This window comes from Rhagoletis zephyria, unplaced genomic scaffold (assembly GCF_001687245.7).
Source record: "Rhagoletis zephyria isolate East Lansing unplaced genomic scaffold, Rhagoletis_zephyria_1.1 Rzeph_scaffold_02079, whole genome shotgun sequence".
Classification (NCBI taxonomy): domain Eukaryota; kingdom Metazoa; phylum Arthropoda; class Insecta; order Diptera; family Tephritidae; genus Rhagoletis; species Rhagoletis zephyria.
In genome coordinates this window covers 44,555-63,084 of record NW_016159163.1, presented here as the reverse complement: position 1 = coordinate 63,084, position 18,530 = coordinate 44,555, and positions in this window count along the sequence as shown.

Below are 18,530 nucleotides of genomic sequence, written 5' to 3'. Positions count from 1 at the left end.
TCTCTATCTCTTTAGTCGGAGCGGGGCCGAAGGTGTCGGCCTACCGTTTGTTGAGCTTGATGACAGCATTTGAAAAATTAGCTGCTACAACAACAACATCGAAGTTATAGATCATAAGCAAAGGACCAGAAATACCAGCAGGATTAATGAGTTTTGATTGTCCAGCGCAATCGCACGATTTGCCTCGAGAATTAAAAAAAATCGGCATTTTAATGGCGAAAGGCTTGGTGAAATAATATCCTATAAAAAAGAGGCCGAAACTCGCTTCGACTACATATCGGATATGTATTATTTTCCAAACTTGATTGTTTCAAATACTCGTAAATAAGCCATAAAAAAAATTATACATACAGGCAGGTTCTGCAATTCACTTCCGAGTGAATTTGAGTCGGATTCGCGTAGAATTCAAATTGGCAGGGGTTGAAATTCACTCGGAAGTGAATTGCACAACCTGCCTGATAATCTTTGTTTTTACTTTTCGTATTTCAGCAAACGAAAATCAAATGGTACTTTCTGCACCAGCTAGCATCCATCTCTTACTCATTTCAATTTCTACAGAACTTTCTTAATGTTGTGAAGCTGGCTTTTCGAAACTACTTGCTTCAGGTTTTTTCAGAAAACTCTCATAAATTCTAAAGGGAAAGAATTAGAGTTTCACCAGAAAGGTTTTCAAGGTGTTCAGTTTATATTTATATTTATAGTACTTAGCTTCTCGGTTGCCATTTGTTATAAAAATAACCAACCAAAATCTGAAGAAAAAACAACCAATTGAAAAAAATAAAACCAAATAGGAAAAAAACTACCAAATTTGTTATCCACTTATCTATTACAAAAAGCAAAACTTATTACAAAAAAACAAAAATTCAGCAATTTTATTGAGCTTGAGGCCAGGTTTTTAATGAAAATTTAGTGGAAAAACAACATTAATTTACATTTTGGTAGAAGTTAAAGCTGACACTTCGGAAATAAAAAATTGTTTAAATATTTGTGCGTTCAATCACATATTTACTTTTTATATGCGCACATAAAACATGTTACATTAAAAATTGTAATTTGAGAAATTCCTTTATAGTATTAATTTATGAAATTCAGTACAGTAATACTTTTTGTAAATAAAAAATTTGCTAATGTCTAATTAAAAAAAAAAACACAACCACACCAGAGAAAAAACTAACAAAAATCCAAATTAGAAAAATTAAAGGAAAACAAGCAACAGAGGCAACCGTGCTTAGCATTTTAAAAATAAGTCCAAGATATGCATTTTCATTTTGAAGTGTGGCGGATGCAATTAGAACTTAATCGTATGTAAAAAATGTATGTTCTTACAAAAAAAAAAATATTTGATTATCCCTAAAAGGCATTAAATTTCGCATATTTTACATTAAACACCACTAAAATTGCACTTTCAATAAAAAAGAAATTTTTTCTTTATAACCAATTGATTTGCTAATTAAGTGATTGAATTAAAAGCTCTCATAAATATTCCAGCAAGAAGATAAAGATTAATAATAAGCATCTAACGCTTTTAATGAGCGATAATCACTTTGAATTCTTGTTGTTGAATTGTTAATGAGTTGTGTCGCTTAATGGCTGCCAGTTATCAAAAACGCACCAACTAACTAATTGATGAGACTATATCCAAAAAGTAAAATACGATACGGTATAAAAATACACATACAGGTATACATAAGTGCTGTTTCCCAAATTTTGTTGTTTGCACATTATTTTGTATTTCAAGAAGCGTGAGTGCTTAAAAATTACTTTGTTATTTAGCATGAAACTCAAGTTTGTTATAAATCAATATTCCGAATACCAGAATCAAGTAAATTTCAATTGCAATTAACGCAAACAAGTTGTTTAATATCGCAGCTCAAAAAATCAACTAACAAATTTAGAAATTTCAGCAAATTTAAATGGGTAACTTACTTATATCTATTAATAGGTGTGAAACCCTACTCCCCGCCTGCTCGAAGTACTTACGGACATAGTGCGAGCACAAACTGTGCAATGCTCTCAAGGGTTAACGTGAGAGAGTGGGGAAATGTCGCGTAGTAGCCGAACGTTGTAGCTAATGAGAGAGTGCACGATACCTGGGATAACAAACTTGGCCCCCCAAAGATTGCTGGGGCTAAAGTTGACGTTCTGAAACTCCGACTAAATTTATTGTCACCGAAACAACTACTAAACCTCGGATAACGTCAAATCTTTTGTTGATAAATTTTGGTTATTGGACTCAGACGACGATTGATTTCTTAAATGTTTCGACGCTTCTCGCGGTTCACGGAAATGTCTAAACGCCAGATTTTGTCAACTGAAGAAAATGTTCTTGCGATACAAAATTGATATCCTAAGTGTGAGTGAGGCTATATGGCTCGGCAATGGAGTTTATAACTACCCAATTTGAGGCACGGTATTCCTCTTCTTCGTGAAAGTCCCTGTCGCCATCCGAGTTTCGGGTTTTTGGTCCCTTTTAAAGTTCACTGCACAAAAGAGCAGAAACCAGTTTCTGAGCGGTTAATCAGTGCACAACGTCACAAACCGACCGAGCAATATGCTGACAGCGACAAGGATGTATTTACAGTATGCTTAGCGCTACCTAAAAGAGTGCTGCCATTGCTGATATTGATGGGGGACTGAAACACCAAAGTACGGCAGGTCAACAGCCAGCTGAGTTAAGTTATGGGAAAGCATAACAATTCCGTCATTAAATCAGTTGGATATCCCCTGGTGGAAGAGCCGAAAATCATATCGATCAATTGTCTATCTCTACTCAGTTTGGGAGTTTCCTCTGGACGTTAGAAACAGATATGGGGCTGATATTGGTAATGCCTTCTATTTGACTGATCGGCTAAAAACACCTCAAGTTCTGGCAAATTTTCGCACCATGGCGGGTTTCGTTCCTGTATGCCCGAAAAAACCTGGACGCTTATTTCAAAAAGAGCTGCACTTAAAACTAACTTAACCTCTGACAGTTTCCCAGAACATTGCAAGGAACCTCTTTCTCAATATCGTGCGAAAAAGAAGGCAACGAAACGGAGTGTAAGACCCGACAAGCGCAACGAGATGGACAGCCTACCCAGAGAAGCGGAAAATGCTGCTTGTCGCGGTTACAGTGGGACCGTAAACAAGTTGTCCTAGCAACTGATCAATAAGAGATTGGAAATTGGAGGAGGAGCAGCTTTCTACTGGCAAATACTGTCTCCGAACTTAATTCTCTTAAACCTCGCCGCTAAATTGCTGCATCCAGGGCTACTATAAGACCAATATTAGCTTTTTTTTAAGAACGTTAGTATGGAAGCCAAATCTGAATAAACAACTTAGCAAACTTGAGCAGCTTGAGCAAATAAGTCGTGTCCAGCGGAAGCAGATAGGACTACGCTTACTCGAAATTGCAGCGAACTCTGCAACCAGATTTAAAGAGGCAGGCTGGCTAGCGGAGGTCCAGGCAANTTTAAGTAAAAAAAAAAAACTAAACGCCACACACGCAAGGAAGAGGGCATAGAACAAAGCAAACGAATAAACTTTTAATAAGCAACTGTCTGCATTTGTTGGAATTTGATAACGTATTTTTTCGTTTTTTATTTAGGTACATTAGATCGCACCCCCTTATTTTGCGAGACAATTTCGAATTTTTAATTTTTTTTTGCCGGAGACTCCTAAATTCGGAAATATTTTTTATTTTTTTTTTAAATAGTTCTTCTGGAATAATTAAAAAACTTCCTTCGATATATAATACTTTAAGATCCGACTATAAATGCCAAAGATATGATGAAAAATTAAAAAGGCGGCCCCTAGGTTCGGCAAAAAAACAAAAATAATAAAATAGATCTTATAATTGCCTTACAAATGTATTTTATATATTTAGACCCAGCTGTTTGCTTGTAAGCTGGTGCGGTCTAATGTACAAACATACATGTGTACATATGTATTATTACAACTTTTTTGCTATACCAAAAAACAAATTCGTTACGAGTCACTGACCAAAGTAGCCATTGTTAATGCCAGCAAAAACCGACTACAGACAAACAACGGCCAATTCTAAGCCAAACACACAACACGTACACACTTATAATGGGTAGTTCTGGGCAGATATGGGTGAGCAGCGATAGAACCACCACCACCACCACCACTATTTACCAGGCGCCCAACACTGCAACTAACGCCATTATTAAATAGAAAAGCCACAACAATTGCAGAACAACCACTTAAAGTGGACATTAGTTGTGAGTCTACATAAAAGTGGTATGTAGCAGCCGTGGAATTGAAATTTGTTTTGTGTTGTATTGAAAAGCGCTCGGAGGCACTCAGGCATTGAGGCGCATTCAATGAGTCGTGGGTGCTCATGGCATTGTTTGTTCGAGTTGATGTTTTTTTTTAACATTTTTAATATGTGCAGGCCCATATTTATGTTATGTATGGGTTAATACATACATATCTACATATACCAAGTGAGAGCTCTAAGAGCANTAACATTTTTAATATGTGCAGGCCCATATTCATGTTATGTATGGGTTAATACATACATATCTACATATACCAAGTGAGAGCTCTAAGAGCAAGAGCTTGGCAAGGGGTGTATAAAAAGAATTAAATGGAAGGCTGATAGCAGCAACTGCATGCAATATGGACACCATTGACGGCACCCTTCAACAACTTCCGAACTGTTGCATTAGCATTCAGCAGATCGGNAACATTTTTAATATGTGCAGGCCCATATTTATGTTATGTATGGGTTAATACATACATATCTACATATACCAAGTGAGAGCTCTAAGAGCAAGAGCTTGACAAGGGGTGTATAAAAAGAATTAAATGGAAGGCTGATAGCAGCAACTGCATGCAATGTGGACACCATTGACGGCACCCTTCAACAACTTCCGAACTGTTGCATTAGCATTCAGCAGATCGGTGTTAGGCTTCCTTGGTTATGCCTTGGAAGATATATATGACTGAAGGATAAGTAAATCAATAAAAGTAATTTTTACACAAAAAACAAAACCGACTTCAATTCCCATATAAAAATTTAAGATTATCATTAATTTCTTCAAGACCCAACGTTCGGATCTAAACCAAATTAGTGTGGGACCACGCTTGAGGTACCACCTTTCCTTCAAAAAACGATTTATAGAAATCGGTTGACGTGGTCCAAAAATATTCCGACGAATCGATAACCTTCTCCTTTTTTTGAAGTCGGTTAAAAACTAGTCGGGAATTGTGAAAAAGCTCGGGAAATTCCGAAAATTCTCAAACGGTCCCAATAAAATATTGAAGTGCTTTGAAGGGTCTGCAAAAAGTTTCAAATGTTTTCGAAAAGTGCCGCAAAATATATTGAAATATTAAAAAAAAAAAACTGAAAAAGTCCCGAAAAATATTTCGAAAAGCTACGAAAAATATCGAAATCTGCCGAAAAATATTAAAACTTCCGATCTTTCATACATATTGCACACGTTCTTCAGAAGCGGCACAACTAAAAAGACAAATTTGGTAGATTTTTTTGCATAAATGAATTCGTAGGAATTTTCTCCAATTAATGCAAATATTTTTGTCTTTTTTACTATATTATCTAACAAGAAAACTACTTCACCGGTTTTCAAACAATCTTCATACAATTTGTATGAAAGTTCAGAAACGGTCACGTGTTAGATATCTTAAAAAAAATTCCGACAAAATACTGAACGGTCCCCAAAAAATGTTAGTAAGCTCCGAAAAACCTCTCTAAAGGTCCTGAAAAAATTACGAAGTCTACAAAAAAATCACAAAAAGTCCCGAAAAAATCGAATGGTACTGAAAAAATCTGGAAAGATCCTGAAAATCTTGAAAGAAAGAAAGAAAAAATTTCTTAAAATATTATTATTCCAAATTCTTAATGCATTAAAAAAATAACTCGAAATTTCGATGTAATACAAAAAGGTTTCGATTTTTTTTTTAAATATCTCAAAAGGGAGTACTAAATCCAGGAGGGTCCTTAAAAAATGTCGAAAGATCTTTCAATTCTTAAAAGACCAAGAAAAAATTGCGAAAACTATTATTCCAAATTCTTATTATATGTGAAAACAAAAACTGGTAAAACAGGCAGGTCCCGAAAAATAATACCGAATTGTCTTAGGAAAATCCCGACCGAATTCAAAAGGTCATAAAAAAGCCATCATAAAAAAGGTAACCAAAATAATTCGTAACACCTTGAACATCTTGAAAGATCGAAGAACAATTGCAAAAAATGTTTCCTTTGGAAATATTTATAAATTTTGGTAAAAACCACCAAAGTCCCCAAGAATATTTACCGGTTTTCAAAAAATTGCGAAAAATAACGAAGGGTTCCGAAAAATCTTCGAAAATATCTGAAACATCTCTAAATGGGCCCGAAAAAGTGCCGAAAATATTATTATTCCAAATTCTCTCGAAATAACTCGAAGAATTTCAAAAAAAAAACACCATGAAGTTGCGAAAAAACCGGAAGTCTTTCAAAAGAATAGCGAAAGATGCCGAGAAAGTTCCTGAAAATTCTGAACAAATTCTGAAGGTTAAGCGAAAATTCCGAAATGGCCCGAAAAAATCTCGAAATGTGCCGAAATTTTCGAAAGACCTCTAAACTATATTAACATGCCAAATTCCTCATCATTTCATATGAAAATCCCGAAATTTATTACTACTCTATCGAATATCACAAACGAACACTGCTTATATAAATAAATTTACATACAGAAAAAATTTTACACACCTATTTGCTTCTACTTAGGTATACTATCTATGAACTATCTATCCAACTGCTATTACCCATAGGAAGTAAGGGAGGTGGAAGCTCACCGAACAATCGTTCTTCTTCACACAAGCAGCCTACCTTCTGCGCGCTTTGCTCCAGTTTCGAGCGCCTTCACAGCGGATATGTAGGTTTTTAATTTATTTATTTTCCGCTCATTCAACCCCTTCGCCCTAAATTCGCAGCAAGGCGAAGCACATGTTGAAACAACATTTTCCTGTGAAAATACTTTCGTACAACAAAAACAACAACACAATAACATTATGTACTAGCAAATGTATAATAATACGAATAAGTTTCAACTTGGCTGGCAAACTGCGGAAGATGGCTATCGTTGAAGGATAGCGCGGCAGCTACATAGCCAACGGTTAATTTTGCTGCATACTGCCCTCTATTATTTTACATATCTACATATTTTTTTCTTTTAATTATTGTTGTATATAATGGTTGCGACAGCTTGGCCAGAAAGGGGGGAGAACGACAGTGCGCTGCAGCGTAAGGCCATAATTAATTCTAACATGAAAAAATTACACGAAAACTTCAATTTAAATAATTAAAATAGAAGAGCGCTGAGAAAACAAAAAGAAGGAGGCAAAAGGCAGAAAATGCGTTGCGCGCTGCGCGGCTGAAGGCGAAAGAGCGGGCGCTTAAAGAGTTATGACTGCCGATGAACTGCGTCTGGCGGCGGCAAGGTAATAGCCTCAATGTAAAACAAAGGAAGTGAAAATTACTTGCGCAAGGAAAAAAATTATTCCAAATATATAATTTCATAAATAAATTGTGAAAGACAACTTTGCTGTGCCGCGCTCGTAAACACGCAAGCCAAATACAATGTTTGCTTGCTAGCGCGCTTCCTTTGCCTGCCTGCACTTAATTTCAACTATCGCCAATAGCAGCTAAAATAGGCCGCTCACACTGTCATTGTCAATCATCCTTCAGGGCAAACGCACACATATTACACTCACATACATAAAGTGCATACATACATATGTACATATATCGAAAAATAAATTTTCGTTTAGTAGAAATTTAATTAATCAGTAATAAGCCTAATCATTGGTCGAGCCGCTATGGCAATTGGCAAATGACGATTAGGCACTCGCGTTCGCGGTTTGCCGCTCGCGTTTATAACGCGCTTGCACGCTAAAACCAAACAAAACAAAAAAAAACACTTTCATGTATCGCGCATCGCATCTTGGAAGGGACTGGAAGGGCGCGCATTCTACAAAACAACTCACTGCAAGAGTCAAGGGAAGTGCGCTTTGTCAGAGTCAGCGGGCGCTCACAACAAGCTAACGGATTGGTAAATGCGCGCCGCGGCTGGAATGAGCGAGATGCCGCTAGTAGTCGCGCGGCCTTAGACGGTAAGCGAAATGAGCGCAAATAGTTGCCGGCGCGTTGGACACGCCTTCTACAATTACTCACCAAACCGGCTTGTGAGCATCGCATCAAGACAGGTAACAAACAACTTTCAAAAATCGAATGGTTGAGTGAGTGGCGCGCTCAAGCTGGAGTGTTTTTTTTGTTGTAATTTTTGAACATTGTGCGAGGGAACGTGCATTTTTATGCTTCAAAATTGATATACGTACATTTTTGGATTGTATTTATGAGTGATTCGAGGATTTTTTCACCATCGAGTTACTTTGTTTTTGTGCATTTTATTTTGAGTTTTTAATTGAGTGTTTTATGCTTTTTTATCATTATCTATTTTCTTTCATAGCGCATGTCGTCATTTTGTTTTGCAACGGAAAATGATAATTAAGCTGCGTTTGTGAGCAACCTAAGCAATTAGTTGGCCGCAAAGCGCTGCACTAGTAAATGGCTGATTGTTGTTTTGCTGCAGTTATATGTATGTATGTATGGATGTACAGCACGGATGCAATCGATATCTACATCAATTACATTTTTCCCTGTGTGGGAATTTGAATGAAATTCTTTGCAATTTTCTTATAGAAGAGAAATCTGATTAACTCACTCACATTTTTACCGATTTTTATTTCAAAGGGATAGTTGCAAATAAGACAGCCACTTGCAGCCGCACGTTCTAGGGGACAGATGTTTCCCAGTTCTTCTTCTTTATTGGGACTAGAGCCGCTCAAGCGATTTTGGCTGAGTTCATGGCACGCCAGCCATTTCTTCTCGTTAGGTTAGGTTATGCGGATATTTCTGAAAAGAGTTCACACGGACGCCACAGTGACCCATTATGATGCCCATAGTTTCCCCACGCCTATTCCTGCATGTCATTAAACCATCCTGACTCTCGGGCGAATCTTAGTAGACCTTCCAATGCAGTTTTCCCCATGCCAGCTAGGCTCTCGAGGTAGTGGTCTCCCAGAAATTTGAGGCATTTCCCCTGCAGTGCAGGGCACTCGCAAAGGAAGTATTGGATGGATCCTATCTCATATTNGGGAATCTGATTAACTCACTCACATTTTCACCGATTTTTATTTCAAAGGGATAATTGCAAATAAGACAGCCACTTGCAGGCGCACATTCTAGGGGACAGATGTTTCCCAGGTCTTCTTCTTCATTGGCGCTAGAGCCGCTCAAACGATTTTGGCTAAGTTCATGTCACGCCAGCCGCGTCTTCTCGTTAAGTTAGGTTATGCAGATATTTCTGAAAAGAGTTCACACGGACGCCACAGTGACCCATTATGATGCCCATAGAGTTTCCCCACGCCTATCCCTGCATGCCATTAAACCTTCCAATGCAGTTTTCCCCATGCCAGCTAGGCTCTCGAGGTAGTGGTCTCCCAGAAATTTGAGGCGTTTCCCCTACAGTGCAGGGCACTCGCAAAGGAAGTATTGGATGGATCCTATCTCATATTCATCCCTGCAAGAATGGTTATACGGGGCTCCGAACTTGGCGGGCATGCGGCCAATATCCCAGTGTCCCGCTGCTATTCCTATGGGAAGCCTAATGTTTAGCTTTGAGAGCTCTGGCTAGCTCCGTGTTCACCGTTCATTGCAACATGGCCAGAGCAAGCGCGGTACCGCTCAGGTGTGCGGCTTTCCACCTTCTGTTGGCGGCTATCCTGGTCACTTTCTCAACTTCTGAAGACAGGAATCGCAGGCGAAGTTTTATGATCTGCATCGCTTCACATAATTCTATCTCAGATCCTTTNACCGTTCATTGCAACATGGCCAGAGCAAGCGCGGTACCGCGCAGGTGTGCGGATTTTCCACCTTCTGTTGGCGGCTACCCTGGTCACTTTCTCAACTTCTGAAGACAGGAATCGCAGGCGAAGTTTTATGATCTGCATCGCTTCACATAATTCTATCTCAGATCCTTTTCTAGCACAATCGTCCGCTTCCTAATTTCTCGGAATGCCACTATGTCTCAGGACCAAGTAAAAATCGAGTATGTGTTATTGAAAAACTTGTAGGGATCTTCGGCATTCCGTAACGCATATCGAATGAGTTGTTCGCAGCCTGTTAGATGCCCTGAGTCGTAGAGCGCTGGAATATCCAGGGGAGTGTCCATAGCTCCGCCTGGGGCGTTGAGTAAATTGTTGCCCTTGTGTATAGGCATGCTTGTAGTTGCTCCTTGGCAGGTTGAGTAGATGGAATTTTGTATCAACCGCCTCCCACCATACCAGCGCGCCATAGGTGAAATAAGGTCTAACTACCGCCGTTTAAAGCCAGGTCAGTCTTTCCAAATCACAGTTTTGCGGGAGTAAAGCGCATTAAGCGCCTTTCCTCTCCGCTCTTCAATGTTCCTTTTCCAGTTTTGAGTCAGCTGTTGCTAAATAATAATATCAACTGAAGCCCAAGTCTTTCTACTCTTGAACTTTCCAGTACTGTAGATACCTTCCTCTAATACGGCCGCCGTTGAATACTTTCGGGACAGAAAAACTCCTGTCCATTCATACGATATGGTCTACCCAGCACAGTCATTGTATTTTGATTCGGTGCACTATGTCTATGTGGTTGTAAAGATCAGCTCATCGTTCCATCGTCTGTTGGTGACACTCCAAGAGCTGCCACATTAGGTAAAGCACTCGCCTACGCTTTTCCTTATATGTACTAGTATTGCACTGGTCGGAGAGATGTTGGGTTTGTCTCTGCCATATTAGTTTGGCAGAAACACCAAACTCATAAATAAAGCTATCAAGACTATATTGGATTATTAATTAGAGGAAGAAGTCAGTCACAAACTTCTAGGTGGTTANCTCAGCTCATCGTTCCATCGTCTGTTGGTGACACTCCAAGAGCTGCCACATTAGGCAAAGCACTCGCCTACGCTTTTCCTTATATGTATTAGTATTGCACTGGTCGGAGAGATGTTGGGTTTGTCTCTGCCATATTAGTTTGGCAGAAACACCAAACTCATAAATAAAGCTATCAAGACTATGTTGGATTATTAATTAGAGGAAGAAGTCAGTCACAAACTTCTAGGTGGTTACATGTCTTCTTTGATTCACGCTTGGTTAATAAACCTTCGCTGAGTGCAGTAAAGTTGATGCTCCCAGAAAGCAGAGAATGCTTCACTAAGAAAAACAAAACAGAAGAACTGCTCAGCCAGTGTTGCCGTTGAGAATTTTAGGAAAGTCGCAAAAAAGGGGTCATTGACGAAAAAAAGGATCGCCATGTTATTTTTGTTTTTCTTTACTAGTTAAAGAATAAATCTGTTGATTTTAAAAAGAAAATAAAAGCGGGACACGCTTTGCACAAAACAGGGTTGCAAACATACACATAAATCTAGTTGCTGCAAGGAGAAGAGTTGTATTTCCATTAAAATATTTACCGTTGAATTTGATATTTTTTTTTTTTGGGCCTTTTGCACTTTCTCTACTCGGCTCATTTGATTAAGTACAGATTAGTTATTAGAGATATGAGTGTATGTATATACTATTATTATTTTTTAAAGTTACCTAATGAAAATATCATAATTGCATATATCAATAAATGTATAAATAATTGCACTATTCAATATGTATATATAAATGCTTATAGTCATTAAAGTTAAAAAAAAACAACTGGAGAAAAAAGTTCATTTAAAATCTCGAACTAGGTGGTTCGATCAATTAAATGACCTACTGAATTAAACTAACTAGTTGGTGACTTCTCAAACGTACTGACTAGGCGAATTAAATTCGCTTTGGTTGCTGACATCAATGTTTCTATAAGTATTGCTAATGCGAAATTGGCAGAGTTGCAATTGTGACTAAAAAATTAAATTTTACAAAAAGTATTCTGCACTCTAGCAAAGTTGTTTAATGATTTAAAATTCAATAGTCGAAATTCCCCGCAAAAGGCAGCCATTCCTCGATTCCCCGCACGGAGTCAAATTCCCCACAAATCGGGGAATTTCCCGCAAGTTAGCATCGCTGATCATCACCAGCGTCCGGACTGTACTCCAATCGGAATAGATTTACTCCGATTTCTTTTTTAAATTCAAAATCTACTCTGTTCTCCGCTTTTTTTTCTTGTTTCCATTCATATTCAGTCTTATCATGAGTTTCATTTTCCCCGAACCGGTTCACTTTTCACTTTTTGTTACTATGGGCGGAATAAAACTTTTCGGGTGAAACTTTTTTTCGGACGAAACTCAGGATAAGACAGATTAAGAATATATTAGAAAAAAATATGCTAACTTCTTAAATTTTTGCTCAATAACTTCTGTGGCAACCACCAAGATTTTGTGTAGCAAGGTGTAACAGAAGTTGTCTCTTTTACTGTATAACATTCCTTGCGTAGTCACTTTTTGTTTCCCAAAGCAGGGGATTAATTAAGGACCAGAAAAATGCTTTGGAAAGGTGTATGTTTAGCAGTTTAGCAGACGTTAGCTTTTTTACCGCTCAGCAGTGCTGCTGCCGAAAGAAAATTTTCGGAGATGAATCTTATTGTGGTTGTTCACGCTTGCCTGGTTATTTGGTTATGTAGTTATATTTTTTATTCAGTTTACATCAATAAAATACACTGGAGAATAATTATTTTTAACCAGATAACCTGATAACCAGGCAAGTGTAAACAACCAAATTAAAAATAAATATAGGAACAGGCTTAATGTCGAAAGAATTGGAAGCTTAATGTTTGCAAGAACTCTTATTAACAAAAGTTTAGAAGTTTATACGCCGTCTGATAATTTTCTTATTTTTTTGTTTAACACTTATGTTTTTCATCTGGTTAAAAATTATTATTCTGTAGTGTATTATTTTTTGGTGGAAGCTGAATAAAATATATAACCAGATAGCCCGATAACCCGATAACCCAATAACCAGGCAAGTGTGAACAACCTCATTCTAAATTTTTCTGATAGAAAGTTTGTCTTAAATACTATTTAGAGATAAAGCTGATTTACAAGCACTCCGTGCCAATGCTTTACAGTTACAATGTATATACAATGGGTCGTATGAAAGAAACTTAATCAAATGCGACCGCTTACTCAATTTGTTCAAATAAATTTAAGTGAAGGGTATGAATTAAATCGTTAATAGTACCCGTTAGAGATGAGTCGAGGACTAATCGATCTCCAATTATACCCGTAAGGTCGAGACTAATTGATTCCCATTAGTACCCGTATGAGAATAGTTGCGACGAATTAATGCCCAATTGTACCCGATTGAGAATAATTTCAGAATACTCTCTTTAGAGATTAGTCGCACAATTTTTTGCAGGGTATTTACTGATATACATATACATACATATGTGAATGCAAATAATGTGTTAGTAAAGAAAAAATGTTAATCTGCCCCGAAAATTTCGTTTTTACTCCGATTTTTCGTGTCATTTACACTTCATAACAGCTTCAAAAAGGTTAAATGGAAAATAGTCGCTAAAGTTTCCGTATTAAATTATTTTTGCTCTTCCTTATCTATCGCCTTCCGTATTTTTCCAATAATTTTGCTATTCCTATTTGATTATAATTCCGTCTGTCAGAGTTACATAAAAGATAGACCGATGTAGTGTTGCGGGGTCTAGGAATTCCTAGTCTAAGCCACTGTTCCTGTATCCTATTACTATTAAAAGCTAAAAGCAATCCCTCAGCAGCTTTGAACTGGCCTCAGGGCGAGAAGACCGTACTGTAGCTAGAGTGTATGTTGATGGGGGTTTTGGTCGTCCCACTTTCTACATGCATAGCTCAATGGCATGAACCTCAGCCTGAACGACATAGTAAGTCCTCTCCTTCGAAGCCACAGTCCTCCTTGGTACCATAAGAATACCAGATATTTCTACCATTCCGGGATTCTAGTCACTTTTTTCTACTCCCAACAAAAGCCTTAAAGTTTTGTACGAAGTTAAACTTCGGATGGCGCATATTCCCAAAATTAATGCGCAGTTTATTCTTCGGTGTATTAGCTTCATGCTCGCCGTATTTTCCCCTGAGATAGATCTGGTGGTAAATACTTCAGATTCTTCCTCATTACATTATACGGAGCAGACTGGTTTAGAAGCGTCTCAAGAACCGCCGCACTGCTTTTTCCTATGCAGACTAGTCGTCGAAGCTTGCTGAGCTTGACTTACGTGGTCCTCATTTCGGTTTTCTTCCACCAGGCGATCGCGGCGTATGAGCAATTCCTTCTCATGGCGATCAGCTTGGTTGGAAGACTTATTTCACAATATTTGGCAGGTAAAAGGATAGTCTCTTTTAAATTCCACCTATGCCACTTACCTGCTCCTGGCCGCTGTATTTGATTATTTCAGCCGGTAGAGCATCCACTCTTCCGAATTTACAGTTTTTAGTCGATCTTTCATGACTACATCAATTCTACTATCTTAAAATTGTATTGGGTGTACCTCGTACTCTTTAATATTTCCACTACCTCAACTTTTTAACACATTTTGAGTGCACCCTGAACGTCAGCCACCAAGTCGCGTTTTTATTAGCTCAGCTGTTCACCCCAGACCGACGTAGAACCTTCAGACAATCGTCTAACTTTTTGAAAGCATGCGTGCGTTTTCGCTATCAATTATCTTGTTTAGATCTTTACCCTTACGCTCTCCTACGCATGTTGTTCTGAAAAATATGTCTCGTTTTGTAGTGGCCTCTGAATTTATTTCTCTNGCGTATGAGCAATTCCTTCTCATGGCGATCAGCTTGGTTGGAAGACTTATTTCACAATATTTGGCAGGTAAAAGGATAGTCTCTTTTAAATTCCACCTATGCCACTTACCTGCTCCTGGCCGCTGTATTTGATTATTTCAGCCGGTAGAGCATCCACTCTTCCGAATTTACAGTTTTTAGTCGATCTTTCATGACTACATCAATTCTACTATCTTAAAATTGTATTGGGTGTACCTCGTACTCTTTAATATTTCCACTACCTCAACTTTTTAACACATTTTGAGTACACCCTGGACGTCAGCCCCCAAGTCGCGTTTTTATTAGCTCAGCTGTTCACCCCAGACCGATGTAGAACCTTTAGACAATCGTCTAACTTTTTGAAAGCATATTCGTGCGTTTTCGCTATCAATTATCTTGTTTAGATCTTTACCCTTACGCTCTCCTACGCATGTTGTTCTGAAAAATATGTCTCGTTTTGTAGTGGCCTCTGAATTTATTTCTCTCTTTTTTCTCGCCGTATCCTTAAATCCTGCGCTGTAGTAGCGTGGTTAGAGGAACGCGTTACTACTCGGAAGAAACCGTGCTCTATCCATGGCTCGATCCCTGGGATTCGAACAGCATGCAAAAGAGTTATTTCTAATCGCGGTCGCTCCTGGCTGGAAAAGGCAAGCCCCAGAATGTATTTTTGCTATGATTCGGATTGTGATAAGTCAATCAACCGACAAAACGAACGATAAATCCGAAACCGGAATTGGGCTTCTTTACGCGACGTCTTTAGCAAACGTCACAAGGTCCATAATAGTTTTACCAGACAGGGGCATTTTCCCCATTAACCGTCCGTATATTCCTGATACATGGCGCGGTGACTTGGAAAAATTGAATATCTCATTCCATGTTGACTTTCCTTCTCATTATATGTTTTTTTACGCTGCGGACGCCAACCCTAACCGAACAACCAGTTCCTGGATTGACTTTTATTGAAGACGATACGTTTATGTACATATGTAGCCTGCGCTTGCCCGAAGATGAACGCCATCTTGCAGCCGAATCATTTCGTCAGAGTTGCTCAACTGAAGCTCTGTCGTGACTCAAGGCTTCACATGGGTGCGTTACTGCATTTCAAACAAGGGCTGTTCACGTTTCCCATGGTGCACAAATTACCTTTAATTGGGAAACCTTAGTGGCATTCCCAGAAGCTGTATTTTGCTACCCCTTATTCCCTTCCAGTAAGTACAGATAGACACTAAATTGCAACATACGTTTTGCCTATTTTTCTTTTAACGATAAGCCCAAGCTACTTCCAACTGTCACTTTGTTATACTGAAATTTAATGAATAAAGTTTGAAATCCGGACCTACATGGGTTTTGCTAGTTAATGCACTAACTTTCTTAGGAAATTAATAAACATTTAATAAACAAAAGAAAAATAGTCAAAACTTGTTAATATATCGCGTCCCTATTTGTTTTCCCGCCACTTTATGTACAACTTTATGTTTGGTTTTAAGTCGATTTGTTTCGGTAGTTTCAGGTACGATATCCCACAATTCCTTTTTCTTTTGACCAACACTTTTGTCTCTCTTTTATTTTGACAGCAAAGACTGAATACACATCTAAAAGCAACTAGCCAACTGAATACACATCTAAAAGCATACATACCTACTTATGCACATAATAAGGCCGGTACTATCCGAGTATTTGGATATGCGAATATTCGTGTATACGGATAAAATCCGGTTAATATTCATTTTATTTTGTTATCTGTATATCCGGTTGATATCCGCTATAATTTGTTATCCGAATATCGCGTTAAAATCCGTTAAATTTTGTTATCCGGTTATCCGGTTAATATCTAGATATTCGGATTTCTTAGTCAGGTATTCAAATAACCGGATTATTCGGATATTCAAAAAATCCGGAAGAACTTCCAGCCCTAGTAAATAATTTGCTTTTAAATTTTAGCTAAAGCGTTCAACTGCTCGGCCACGCTTCATCGCCTTTTTACCACAAGCGAAGCTTAATTTAATCGCTTGCATTTGCAGAATACTCAAACAAAGCAAACGGTGCAATAATCAGTGTCAGCAGTGTATCACAAACAGCGAGTGCACTCTCTGCCACGTGTCTTTTTCACGAGCAAGAGCTGTTGTTCAAACTGCATACTCGTAGCAACTAACATCACTCATACGACAAAGGTGCCCTGTATTTTAATATGAACATACATATGTATGTAATAATGTATGAAGTACTCAAAGTGTTGCAGTATACTGTTTTCTAATGAGAAATTTCCAGCTGACGTATGTTCAATGTTAGTCTCAGGTTCTTCTTCATCAATGCAGCTTCTGCTACATGAATTTGGCTGTGTTACATGTACTTAAGGGCACTGGTTAGGCACATTCTCATATATTCTACTCAGGTATAAGTTTAGCCTGCTGCAATACCCAGTTGCAGTCTGACCTTCTGCGTCCAGGTTAGGAGAGGGTTAGGTTCCGTGCACTGAAGAAGCGAGAAAGCTCGGCGAGACAACGGTTTACTTGTTTACTTTCGAGCACAAGTCATCAATGCCATTCCCAGACGCCATTATCGAACAGTCGTCAGCGTAAGAGACAATGGATCGTTGGGGTAACTTTGAAATATAGTAATTAAACAGTACCACCCTGTGGTACCCCCTGTTTAATTATTCTCGGTTTGCTAGTTTTGTCTCTAAATATTACTGACGAATGTCGTTTAAGTCGCTGAGGGAGAGAGGAATCCATGTCTCTCCATCCTCTTCCAGGCCGGTGAAAGGACTGCGGAAGTACCCTTTCTTGCTTCTCGTTTGCTGGTTAATTGCAATCTCCTGGTACTACGGTGTTCTATTATTCTCTTTTTTTATTAACCGGTTTCGATTTATTCGAAAAACGGCATTGTTGAAAAACCCGGTTTGCAATTTTTATATTAAGAAAAAATCTTTGTATGAGACCTTTTACTGAAATTGAGCGTTGCTACGCAGTAGTCCGTATGGTTGGGCCATCTTTGGTTATTAAGAATCGCAGTATGACCACCTCTTTGTACTTTCTGACTTTTTAGTTCCCGCAGTCTTTAGGCAGCATTTTCGGCGCATTGCTTGCTTATTAAATTTATTGGTAATCTTTGTAGCTTCGCAGTATGAGAACGACCGTATTTTTTCTGGTAACCAAACGACTACGCTATAGAGAATTATAGGTCTGGCTACCATAGTTAATCTCCTGTACCAGACTCGAGGTCAAACAAGATTTTTGACCAATAGCTATAGCTATAGGCTGCCTAGCGCTTTTTGGCTATTGTAGCCTTCCGCGCTCTTTCCTTGACGTTTTTCATCCAGTTCAGCTTTGTATCGCTTATACAAAACCACCTTGCAGATTCGCTTAAATTAGGCGTTGTGTTTGCTAACTTCCTCGTAAAAAGTACCAGGTCTGTTTTAGTTGGGCTGACTCCTAATCCTTTCTCTTTGGCCCAATTCATGACCTCTGCTAGATTTACCTGCATTATGTCCCACAGAGGTTGTGGTAATGGATACTCTCGGACCAGTGATCGAACCCAGGTCCTATGAAGTCATGGTACGCACCTGCGACCAATCAGCCACAGCTTCTTGCATCAAGTTAAAATCAAGCGGTTCCTCTCATTTTGCTCTCTCCCGTCTCAGCTATCGAACAGCACGCACAATTGCTGTGTAGGGTGTGCGTACGCAAACAGGCGCAAGTACCCATGTAAATATGCGTTCGCATACATTCACCCAACGGATTACAACAA